Raw genomic sequence first — 12,186 nt, forward strand, 5'->3', positions numbered from 1 at the left:
CAGGGGCCCTTAGCAGTAGCGCGGGGAAGGGGCGGTGTGTCCAGAAGCCCCTGCGCAAGGAGGGGCTTTGGCCAGGGTCGATCGACGGTAATGACGGTCGCTGTTTCTTCTTTCCCTCTCCCAGAGACCGTGCTGAGGACGTGGTTGTCTGTCCTTCCCCCGGGGATGCCGTTGACTGCAGCCGTCTCAGGCTTGCGTGGCTTCTCTCTGCCCGGTGTTGCCATCCTCGCAGCGCGGGGGCGAAAAGGGACACACAGAGCCCTTCCCGGCTGTGGACAGGAGCTGCCTCGGCTGAAGCTGGAGACGCCAACGAAAGGTAAAGCAGAAGAAACTGAAGGCGCTCTGGCTGCCAGCTGCCTTCCTGCCGCAGGCAAGAGAGAGCCTGTCCCTGCAGGTGAGGGAGGGAGGATCCCCCTTCGTAGCCCGCAGCGGGCCAGGCCACCAACGTGCACCGCAGGGTCTGTACGCGTAACCGGGAGTTGGGTACGGGCGTGTAGTGCACGAGCGAGCTAGGCTACGTGCCTAGGAAGCCTCATCTCGTAAGAGCGGTAAGACACCCATGTATCCTCTTTAGGTGGAGGACGGCCTAGAGTCTGGAGCTGCAGAAGAGGCAGGGCGGAGAGGAGGGGAAAGAAGCATCTGAACGGCTAAATTGTGCCAGCAGCGCTGAGAGCGAGAGTCGCGGTGAGTCCTGGGCCACTGGGGCCCCGTTGCCTCTCTTGTGCGTCCTGGGCCCTCCCTGTCTCTCCCCCCTGGCCCCCTCTCTTTCCTTACCTGCTGCAAAATTTTTTTTTTTTTTTTTTTGGCGCCCCCCCGCCCCTTCTTTCTCCATCTCGCTCTGAGTGGCTCCCTGCCTCCCCGTCTTTTCAGGCCTCCCTCTCTCTGTCCTGTAGCCTGTGGCTACTTTTTCTTTCTCCGCCTCTCTCTGCCTGGCTCTGGCTCCGTTTTTATTTTTTTATTCCTCGTGCTCTGTTCTGTAGCCTGTCGGTATTTTGTCTTTCTCTGGCCCTCTTGGTCTGACTCCGTGTGTTACCGAAAAACGCGGTAAAATCGGAAACAACTCCTCAACGCCGATTTAGTATTAAAGAGCAGGCGTTCTTTATTCACGGCGCCAGATGCACGGGGGATCGCTTCTCCTGGCGTGCGTACCTCACACACCTTTCCCGTAGAATTTGTAGATCAAAATTTTACGTATTCATACATATTCATTATCGTCCTGTCTACTGATCGGTACAAACTGGCTCGTTCCGTATGTAAATCACTGCGCAGGCTCGGTGGTGGTCCGTGAGTCGGTGGTCGCGATCTCCCCCTGCCAGAATTGCCTTTTACCTTCTTGGCTCTTAATCTTGGCAGTCTTGGCTAGTTTTCTCAGTGCGCTACACGAAACCGCGTTTTGTCATCCTTTTCTGACAGAAGCACGTTGTCTGTTGTTCTGCTGACATTAACGATCGCCTAGGGACTAAAATGCAGATCGACAGATGCGCTGATTCGTACGCTCCGTGTTCCCGTAATGGAACACCGTCTCTGGTTGGTTGATTTCATCGCTTTGGTGACACCTGTTCCTGTTGTTCAGTTTCTTCTTTTTTGGCTTTGTGTGATTCTCTCTGTGATTCTGTTTTTCTCTGCCTCGCTTTTCCCAGCTCCCCGTCCCTCACTTTGAATACCCGTTATCCTTCACCAGCTCACTCTCCCTTGGTTGCCATCCCCGTTTCTGAGTTCCTCCTGCTTTGCCACGTAGCCCGTGACTTTTTTCTTAATCTCTCTCTGTCTGCCTCAACGCTCCCGCCGCGCTTTTTAGTTCGTCTGCTCTGCTCTGTACCCTGCTACTGTTACTTGCCTGCCTGAGTTCTTCTCTGTCCAGCTCCCTTTCCCTATTCTTGAATTCCTGTTCTTCCTGCACCCGCCGCTGTTCCCTGTGATCTCTGTCTCTCTCTGTCCAGCTCCCTGTCCCTAGGTTTTAATTCCTGCCTCTGCCCGCCGTAGCCCGTCTAGATTTTTCTCTCGGCCTCTCTCTCTGTCCAGCTCCCCCTCTCTGTGTTCTAATTCCACGTTCTCTGTCACGTAGACCCGTGCTATTTGTTTGTCCTCATCTCTCTCTGTCCAGCTCCTTGCTGCTATGTTTTATTTCTTCCCTCTCTGTCTGTCTTTGTAGCCCATTGCCGTTGTGTGGTTTTTTTTTTCTTTTTTTCCTACTTGTTTCTTCATGTGTCTCTGTCTGCCTCCCAGTGCCTGATCTTTAATTCCTCCTTCCCTGTAGGCCGCTGTTCCTTTTTTCCATTCTACATTGTGTTCTCTTTGGTCTCCTGTTCTTATTCATCGATTCCCTCCTCGCCGCCCTGTGGCCTGTCCCCATTTTATTGTTGCGCCTCTCTCCCTCTCTCTGGCTTCTTGCCCCTGTTTTGAAAATTCCTCCCTCTCTTCTCTCTTCCCTGTTGGCCGTGTGATCTTCAGCCTTTCTCCATCTCTTTCTGCCCAGCTCTCTGTGTCTATTCATTAATTCTTCCCTCTCTGCCCTGTAGCCTGTAGCTTTTGTCCTTTCTCCATCTTGCTGTCTCTGGCTTCCCCGTGACCCTGTTTTAGAATTGTTTCTCTCTCCTTTCTGTACGCATTGCGATTCCTTTTGCTCCCCATCTCCCTTTGTTTTGGGTGGTTTTTTTTGTTGTTGTTTCTCTGGCTCCCTGTCCCTAATTCTTAATTCTCTGCCTTCTCGTGCTCTGTACCACGTAGCCCCATGGTTTGTTTTGTGGTGTTCCCTCCCCGGCCCCTTCCCTCCGTTGTTGGCTGTCTCGGCTCCCTGTCCCCGTGGCTTCATTCTTCCCTTTCTGCCCTGTTCTTGTCGCTTGTCTTGTCTGTCTCCATCGCGCTCGGTCCAGCTTCCTGCCCCTATTCTTCTTTCCTCCCTCGCTGTCGTGCTGCCTGCCCCAGGTTCTTTGTGCGTCTCCAGCCTGCTCCTCTTCCTTCTTTGTTGGTCTGTGTCCTGCTCTTCCCTCTTTCTGCTGCCTCTCTTCCCCTCTCTCTGCTGCTTGTATCTCCACCTCCGTCAGGCTCCCTGTCCTTCTCTGGCCGTCCTGTTCCCTGCCTCGTGCCTTCTCACTACACGCACACACGCCCCCCCCGCCCCGTTCAGCTGGATGCTGCTTTTCTCTCCTCCTACTGTCCTGTGCTCGCCCTGGGCCCTGCTATCTTCCTCCTTTTCTTGCTTCTCGTCCTCATGTGCCCACCCTTGGGCTCCTCCTTGTCCTCATCGGCCCACCCTCTGGCCCCTCCCCCTCCTCCTCAGCCCACCCTCAGGCCTGCTCTTGGGCCCTCTATCTTCCTCCTCGGGCCCCTCCTCCTCTTCCTCTGCCTGCCCTTGTGCACCTGCTCGTTGTCCTCCTCCTCCTCCTCCTCTGGCCCTCCCTTTGGTCTGACCTGTGCAGTGTGATAGAGGAGAGCTGAGTAGAGCACACTAAGGCAGCAGGTCCCTATGCAGGATTAAAGGGAAGATGCAAGTGAAGGGTATTTGAGGAGCATTTCAGGTGAGCTGGGTTGCAGTGAGGAGGAGCATGGGGCTGGTGACTTCTTGCAGGGAGAGCGGTGATTTTGTGTCTTACGGTATCTCTAGGGGCTGCAAGTGATGACAACTGTCTAAGTCTGGAAGGGGCATAGAGCAGCTGAGCGGAACCCCGGGCTATATGTGAGGTGGGGATGATATGGGAAAGGTCCGTGTTGACTGATGTGTTGCTGACTGACAGCACTGTTTGTTGTCTGTGGGTTGGGAGTTTGGTTTTTTTTTTTTCTGAGAGTGAAGAGGCACCTGGCAACTGCAGGATTGATCTAGTGGGCTGCTGGTGTTTTTCTTGTTGAGGATGGATTGAGTGTCCAGGCCCTCTAAAAGCAGTGGTGGCCTTTTCTGGACTTGCTGTAGAGTAAGGAGGGGAATGCTGTGGGAAGTGTCTGTGATGTGATGCTGATCGACAGCACTCTCCAGCCTTTTTTTTGGTTGTGTGTGGGGTTTTTTTTTTGGATGATGAGGAGGCATCTGGGAACTGCAGGACAAATCCAGTGGTCTGACTGTGCTCTTCCTTCTTGAGGATGGATTGAGCTTCCTGGCCCTCTGAAAGCTAAGTTGAGGCAGGGGTGCTGGGGAAGGGGTCGGGGTAGGGTGGGGACAGGGTTGGCCACGGCAGGAAGGGGTTTTAAAGGTAGCCTAGGGGCGAGGGCTGTCCAGGAAGCAGTCCCCTTTGGGCAGGTAAGGGGAGCGAGTTCCTCTTCAGCATGGTGCTAGTTTGTGCTGGGCAGGGCTGTTCTGGGCTGCGTGTGTTGTGTAGTTTGTGTGGTGTGTGTTCGGCGTCTTAGACCTTTCTCAGGTCACGATGTTCTCTTTACTCTCAGGAGCACAGCACTATCCCGAGGGGCTGGCAAGGTTCTAATTGTGGGGCTGGCGCCCTTTGGGTGCTTCTTTTTTTGCGTGTTACAGTTTAAAGTGTGGATCGCTCTGTTGTTTGAGGAGTTTCTGGGCAGTTGTTGTCTGCGACATCGTTCCCAGATGCGTGAACAGCTCTGCTCTGTCGCTGTCCATTTTCAAGGAGTGTAATTTCTTCCCTGCATCCTTACATTCTTAGGTCTTGTAGCCGGGCTTCTTGTGCACCCTTCGTCTCAGTTTTGAGAGGAACTTCTTGTCACGGGCCCTGACGCTCTTCTAATCTTTTTGGATCGCGTTAGGGCCTCCTTGCGTCACTGTCAGGGTTCCGCAGGTCTTGTTGCTGGACGAGCTCTTCCGTCCAGTTGTCTCTCTGTTTGCCGAGAGCGTTCTCTCGTCTCGGAGGCGCGCAGTTTGTAGCGTTTCTCATAGCGTTGGTGTGTGCGTTTGAGTTTGTCTCGGACCGCCTTGCTGGCCCTGTAGAGTCGGGTAGGTGGCACAGCGATGAGAGCTTAGGGTTCATCTGTTGCTGTGCCAAGGCTGTTGGGGGAAAGGTTGTACCGTCATCTCGGATTGAGTGGCCCTCCTCAGCGGGCGAGGACCGTAATCACCGTGACATTTTGTGGGCTCGGAGGCCGTGACCGTAGCTGTCTGGGAGAGGCAGCTAGAGTTCAGCTGAGCAGATTACCTCTGCAGGGTGTTCAAGCTTGTACGTGCGTAGGGCTTCATGTTTGATGTCATATGTTTGTTTTAATGGCAGGTTATAGCCGGTCTTCAGGAACCGTTAAGGTACTGCTGTGCAACCAGGCGACTTGTTTGGTATTGGTTTTGGAGATGCCGAGGGACGAGTCGTGCAGGGCGACGGAGGGGAACTGAGGGGACCGATGTAAGCGGGTGAGGTGGTGCGTGGTGTATATAGAGGGAAGATGTGACCGATGGCTCTATGACTCCGTTGCTCCTTGCGTTTGTCTTTTGTTTTGGGTTTGAAGTAGCGTAGCAATGAGCAAAGGAGGCAAGTCGAGCAAGGCGAGTGGTGATTGGTGGGCTGAAGTAGCAGCTCTTTTCTGAGGTGTTGTGTTGCTGGGGAAGTTATAAGCAATGCGTGTTGTTTGGGTGTTACGGACGGCGGGCGAGCTGGACACGGCACCTGGAAGTGGCGTAGGCTGGGAGGGAGGCTGTCGAGGGAAAGGGGTGCGAGACGGGGATCGGTGCGGGCAGGCTGTGGCATCGGGCAGCATCTCGGGAGGTGCCTTTTCGCTTGGCTTTTTGCAGGTGCCGCTGGCAGGCTCGGAGCGGTGCTGCCGCGTGCCTATGAGAGGTCTGAGAAGGTGGGGCAGCGGCCAGCATCTGAGACCAGAGAATGCTGTGGTCCGTCGTCGAGCTCTTCAGTTCTGTAGGTAACACGTGGGCTGTCTTTGGAACGGTGTATGAGCATTAGAAGCGAGCTGGGTAGTAACGAGGAAGTCACGGGGCGGTGATTTCTCACGAGCGTAACGGTAGTTTACTGTGTGTTGATACATTTGGTGCCACAAGCGATGACGGAAGCGGGGGGTGATGCTGGAACCTGTGCAGAGCAGGTGAGCCGATGGGCATGTTCGTTTTGATGAGGGGGGTGCTCTGGAAGAGATCTGTGTTGACCCGTGTGATACTTATTGCTGGCTCTGGGTTTTTTTCTTTTTTACATGATGAAGAGGCACCTGGCCACTGCAAGAATATCCTGGTTAGCTGGTGTGTTTCTTGTTGTGAAAGGATTCATAATCTGGCCCATCTGAAAGCCCCACAGTGTGACTTTTGTTAGGAAGAGATCTTGAAAAATTGAGATATTTCTTATTCAGTGAGGTTGCATTCTATGAACTTGCCATCAGAGTGCATCTTAGAGACAATGTCTTTGTCAGTAGAACTCATCAGCACAAGACTTGCGAAGTACTGCTTTTTTTTTTTTTAAGATAAAAAAATCAATGGTCCTTGCGGAGATCCAAGCACAGCACATACTCCAAATGTTGATGGCATTGGTAGTGCTTGGGTTCTCAGTTGTAACAGTCGAGATACCATAAAAATATGGTTCCCCTATGTATTGCAACACTGGGGATTTGATTTGTGTGGTTTTTTGTTGTAGTATTATTTTTTTCCGCAAAAAAGTAAAACTGTATTGGGGATCTCTTCACTCACCGATTCCTCTGTCATAAATGAAAGTTTAAAAAAAGCTAACATCGTCTGATTAACAATGTGACTTGCGCTGTTTCAGCTGTAACTGCCAAGCAGATGTAGCGTACGATTTATTAGGTGTAATTAAGCAGGTAGGTATTTGTTGTAAATATTTAGTGAGGGGCGACTGAATGTTGGGGTGGGGGCGGTTTTTTCCCACCAGTATTTTGAGGGAGCGCTCTTAAGTATTTTATTTCAGTCTCGCTTTCGATGCGCGTTTCCCTGGCAGTTCAGCAGCATCTCTCGGGCGGGGCAGCTGGGCGGACGTCCCTCCCGACTCCATAACACGCCAAAACCCCCCAGTCACGTTGCTGCTGTGTATTTTGGAGATAGATAATCTTATGGCGGGTGTGAACGGCTGTGTGAGTTAAATGAACGCAGAAGGAAAATGGAAAGCTTTCAGAGCCTAGACGCTCATATTGGATGTGCGTAAACACGCGCCCGCCTTCTCAGCACAAAGTGCATTACTGAGATTTATTCTTAATTTTTTACGTTACTCTTTCAAGTTTGACACGCTTCGCTTCAGGCTTCATGGAGCCAGGCAGCAAGACGTGCGGCGGCAGGGCGAGGGCTGTAGCTGCTGCGGTGGATCTGTAAGCGGAGGTTCCGGTTCCGGTACAACTTTGCCCCGCAGCCTCACGGGGTTATCTCCCCGCAGCGGTGCCGTAAGGAAGGGGTGAGACGTTTTCCAGCACCAGCCAGAGCGTTCAGTGTTACGCGAAGAATCTGTTCAAAATGGTATCGGTTAGTCTTAATACCGTTTTCAAGTGTTCCAGTCCCTCTAGCTTTTAAAGGAGGTGTTGTGTTTTGACATGACCCGTTTGCCCAGAATCTTGCTGCGGCTCAATTTCCTTCCTATCCCTTGTGCTGACTGAGTTCCTCCATTTTCTTCTGTGCTATTTTATTCACGTGCTGAAATATAGTTTGGGATTTCTGTTTTTCAGATGTCTTCTCAGTGTCTCGTGATGCTCAAGAGATGCCCCCCGGCCCGGGTTTGCCTGCCGGTCGTTAAGCGTGGTGAAGGTAAGGGGCCATCCCTCTGCCTGGGGGCTCCCGGCTCTGTCTCCAGCGGGTGCCCCGCAGGTGCGGCCGCGAGGGCTGCCTGGTGGGGAGAGTCGGGGCCCCCAGGGACCGGGGCTGTTTGTCGCCCCGGGGAGCCCATCCCAGCGCGGGAGCGTGGCCGAGCAGAGCCCGAGAGAGACATGACACTGTCCTCTGGCACGCTCCTGCTTTGCCGTGGGATGGCCGCTAGCCTGCGGACAGGGGCTGGGGGGGCTGCCCCACCTTTTAGATTTTAGCAGAGCTCCCCTTTTTTTGGGGAGTGGGTGTGTGTACCTTTGCAAATGACACTCTTAATGAGCTGCAGGTTGGAGCAGATTCCCTTGTTTAGTGCCCTTCTTGGGGGTGAATCACAGAATCTCAGGTTGGAGGGGACCTCAGGGATCACCTAGTCCAACCTTACTATAATAAAATAGGGGGAGTCCTGGGGGGGTGATGATGTCATGCAGGGCACCCCAGTGTCACTGGGGGAGCTGATAATGCATCAGAGGAGCAGGTCAGTGTGTGTGTGGGTCATCTAGGGGTTCCCCCCCTCAAAAAGGGGGGTTGCAGCCCAAAAACGCCTGAAAATTCAGGGGTGTATTAAGAAAAATATTTTAAGCCAACGTGGGTGTGAGGCACTGAATTAGAGAAAACCTCTTATTTTATATATATTGAAAAGTATTATTACTTTATAGAAGTATAAATGGATTTTAGGATAGAAAGAATTCTACATTGAGATACAGGATTTTAAAATACAAAAGTAACTCGCCTGTCTACATATATTTAAAATAAAAAATAAAGGAGTTTAAAATGAAGAAAAAGGATTTATGAAGGAATTAAAAATAGAAGGAAGTCTGACTAGAGTGAGCATCTACACTTACTGTGTGTTACATAGTCTAAGTAGATGTCTAATCTAAATATAGATTATATATATAGTGAAATAAATAAGTCTAAATACATGTAATTGTAAGTAGATGTCTAAATAGAGAAGTTGAAAAAGATGAAAGTGTCAGAAAAGTATAAGTAAGCAGATAGCTAGTCTAAATAGGTGTTCTATATATGTATTGATATGTAAGCCTAAACAGGTATGTGTAAATAGCTATTCTGTGTAAGTGTAAATATAGCCAAGAGTAAACATATCTAAATAGATATGTGTAAAATATATGTATTCCATAAGCATATGGATGTGTAAGTAGACACATAAGTGTAAATGTCTATGCTATTTAAGGTTTTTAAAATGCAAAGAAACCCTATTTATACACAGGATTTATAAATTTGACAACCCCCCTCAACTCCCCCCATCAAGTGAAGATACAAATGCGCTTTCAAATGTTGCCCCTCTCGCCTTCTCCTTTTCCTATCCCAGTGTGGGCCTGATTCCCCCAAATGGGGATTTTCCCCTATGGGGCCGCATATGCGGAGTGGGAGCTGCTGCCAGGGCACAAAAGAACCCCAAACCTTTCGAGTCTGGGTCTGCAGTGGTGGGGGGTGGTGGAACCAAAGCAAAGAGAAAAACACTAAACAAAAACCCAAACAGTTTTGGGGAAAAGAAAACTGGAAGAGTCAACTCCAGGTGGATTTGTGCAGCTGGAAAGCAAGAAAATGGCTGGGGGGTATGAAAGGGGGAAGGGGCTCTTAAGATGCAAAACCAGAAGTTAACTGTTCTATCTCTGAATGCTTATCCAGCTGAAAGTTAATTGTTGCGGAACGCTTATCTAGCCGCTGTGTAAAATAATTAGCAAGGAGGCCTGGAATCCACCTGCGAAGGACAAATTCCTGACAAGGATAGAAAATTGTCTAAAGAACCAGGTAAAACAGTAGTTTGGACAAGTGTCAAGAGATAACTGAGTCTGTGCAAAACCAAAAGGTTACTAGCGGTGATGAAGAGGAGCCAGCAGCCTTCATCTTTACTACCCCCGATCACCACCACGAGGAGGCACTGTGCAAGCTCAGTTGGGAAAGATTTATGGAAACTACTTTTTTGGCTAATTTTAATACGACGTGGGGAAAGGTCATGCATATCTATAGGCGTATTGGGAAATTGTATGTATCTGTAATGCTTTACTATATAAATGGAAGACAAACTATCACACAGGCATGCATGATTTGGTGGGACTACCCCCCGTGCTGAATAAACATACCTACTTCACAATCTTACAGATTGTGGAGTCCGCTTTCCGCACATCAGGTAGGTGGGCTGGGGAGTGACAAAACACACACCACAAAAAAAAACCTACAAAAAACTCCAAATGAAGAAACCCACAGAACAAACTGAAAATCACCAATTTTTGTGGTTCAAAAACACCCCCCCCCCCCCCCACTTTATACAGTATTTTTGAAGAACAACCCCAAGTTTTATATTATGGGGAAAAAAAAAAAGGACCCAACCCACAAATCCCCAAGAAACCCAGCAAAATGGAAAACAACACAACCCAAAGATAACATAAAAACCCAACACCCCAAAGCAATAATTGACCAACCCAACCCTATAAAGAAAAAAACACCATGAAAATCCTAATTTGGAGATTACTAGGTGTGAAACACCTGCATTTGGAAGGGCATTTCTGGGGCTTGTCTGGAACGGGTTTTCTGCAGTGCGTCAGTTATCTGGAGCGGATCATCTGCTGCAGGTTATCCCAGGTGAGTTGCCTGTTGTGGATTATCCTGGGGGGACCCCCTGGTGTCAGTCATCCCCATGCACGTTCCCCATGGCATGTCTGCCCAGACATGCCCCTGTCCGGCAGTGTCCGCCTCCTCCCCCGCCCTCCCTCTGCGTGTGTCTGTGACCTCCCTTCCACTGAAATGGGCCTCCTGCATGAGGTTTTCTCCTGTGTGGGTTTTTTCTTGGTGACATGCCCTCACTTACCCTGCTCTCCTGGTTTGTGCTCGCTGAAGCCTTGTGCTTGTGCAGGATGAGCAGAGCAGGGTCCTGGCAGTGCAGAGGCGAGGTGCTGCCAAGCCAACGAAGCCCAAGGCTCAGCAGCGCACAACTCCTTTGCAGGTCAGCCGCTGGCATCTGGTCTGCCTGGCTGCCCTGTGCCCCGACGCACAGCTGCCCCCCTCACCCCGGGCAGCCTGCCTTCAGAGGGGCAGCTGTGTTCCCCTGATTTTATTCCTTTAGGTTTGACACTTTGGGCTTCATTGCGTAAGCATGATGTGCAGCAGCAGCGAAAGAGCTGTAGCTGTGGTGGTGAATCGGTAAGGATAGATTCTTGTTACGCTATAGCATTGCCCTGCAGTCTCATAGGGTTATCTCCCTGCAGCAGTGCCATAAGGAAGGGATGAGGCTTTTTCTAACACCAGCAAGAATGTTTAGTGTGGTACCATTTTGATCAGATTTTTAGTATAAATAGCTGTTAATAGTGTTTAAGTGTTCTACTCACTTAAGCTGTAAAGGATGTGTTGTGTTTCAAGCTGATCCATTTACTTAGAAACCTCCTTTGACTGAACTGATATACTATGCCTTAGGCTGACAACAGTTCTGATACAAGGCAGGACTCCATCGGCCTCCCTGCCACCCCAGGCAGACCACCGCCTCACGTTCAGCCGGCTGTCAACCAGCACCCCCGGGTCCTTCTCTGCCGCACAGTTTTCCAGCCGCTCTTCCCCAAGCCTGTAGCATTGCATGGGGTCGTTGTGACCCGAGCACAGGACCCGGCACTCAGCCTTGTTAATTCTCATAGAGTTGACGTCAGGCCATGGGTCCAGCCTGTCCAGATCCCTCTGCAGAGCCTTCCTACCCTCAAGCAGATGAACACTCCCGCCCAACTTGGTATCATCTGCAAACTTACTGAAGGCACACTGTCCCCTCATTCAGGTCATTGATAAAGACATGGAACAAGGCTAGCCCTAAAGCTGCCCCCTGGGGAACAGCGCTCATGACCAGCCACAAATTTGGTTTAACCTCTGTCACCACTACTCTTTGGGCTCAGCTATCCAGCTAGTTTTGTACTCAAGGAGTACACCTGTCCAAGCTAGGAACCACCAGCTTCTCCAGGATAATGCTGTGGGAGACAGTGTCAAAGGCTTTACTGAAGTACAGGTAGCTAACATCCACGGCCCTTCCCTCATCCACTAGGTGGGTCACCTGGTCATAGAAGGAGACTGGGTTGGTCAGGCAGAACCTGCAGTGTCTGGGCCTGATCCCCTGCTCATCCTGTATATGCCTGGTGAGCACACTGAAGGTGAACCATTACTACCCTGGTGATAAACAGCCAGTCTACTAGAGACTGAGGCCAAGAAGGCATCAAGTACCTCAGTCTAGTCCTCAGTGGCAGCATTCCCCACCCCGGCCCCAGTAGAGGCTGGAGATTCTCTTTGGCTCTCTTTCTGTTAGCATATATGTAAAAGCATGTTTTGTCATCTCTAATAACAGTGGCCAGTTGAGTTCTAGCTGGGCTTTTGCCTTCCTGGTTTGCTCTCCGATTGGCATAACAAGCTCTGTGTTCTGTTCTTGACTTGCCTACCCATTCTTCAAAAGCAGTAAACTCTCCTTTCGCCCCCGAGCCACCGCAAAAGCTCTCTGTTCAGCCAGGCCT

At 50.7% G+C, this 12,186-nt stretch overlaps 2 long non-coding RNA genes across 2 annotated transcripts in view; both read left to right on the forward strand.

The window, feature by feature from the left end:
• The first annotated feature begins 251 nt into the window (after window positions 1-251).
• LOC135311440 (uncharacterized) lies at window positions 252-8,234 on the forward strand. The gene is made up of 3 exons (XR_010371068.1): window positions 252-394; window positions 575-684; window positions 7,552-8,234. It is a non-coding gene; the product is annotated as an uncharacterized LOC135311440 (long non-coding RNA).
• A 1,790-nt stretch (window positions 8,235-10,024) lies between these two features.
• LOC135311442 (uncharacterized) overlaps window positions 10,025-12,186 on the forward strand; it is a 49,532-nt gene continuing 47,370 nt past the window's right edge. Inside the window, exons 1-2 of the long non-coding RNA XR_010371074.1 lie at window positions 10,025-10,288; window positions 10,560-10,596. This is a non-coding gene — a long non-coding RNA (uncharacterized LOC135311442). The remainder of the gene's footprint in view (window positions 10,289-10,559; window positions 10,597-12,186) is intronic.

Source organism: Phalacrocorax carbo, unplaced genomic scaffold, assembly GCF_963921805.1.
Source record: "Phalacrocorax carbo unplaced genomic scaffold, bPhaCar2.1 SCAFFOLD_128, whole genome shotgun sequence".
NCBI classification, from domain to species: Eukaryota; Metazoa; Chordata; class Aves; order Suliformes; family Phalacrocoracidae; genus Phalacrocorax; species Phalacrocorax carbo.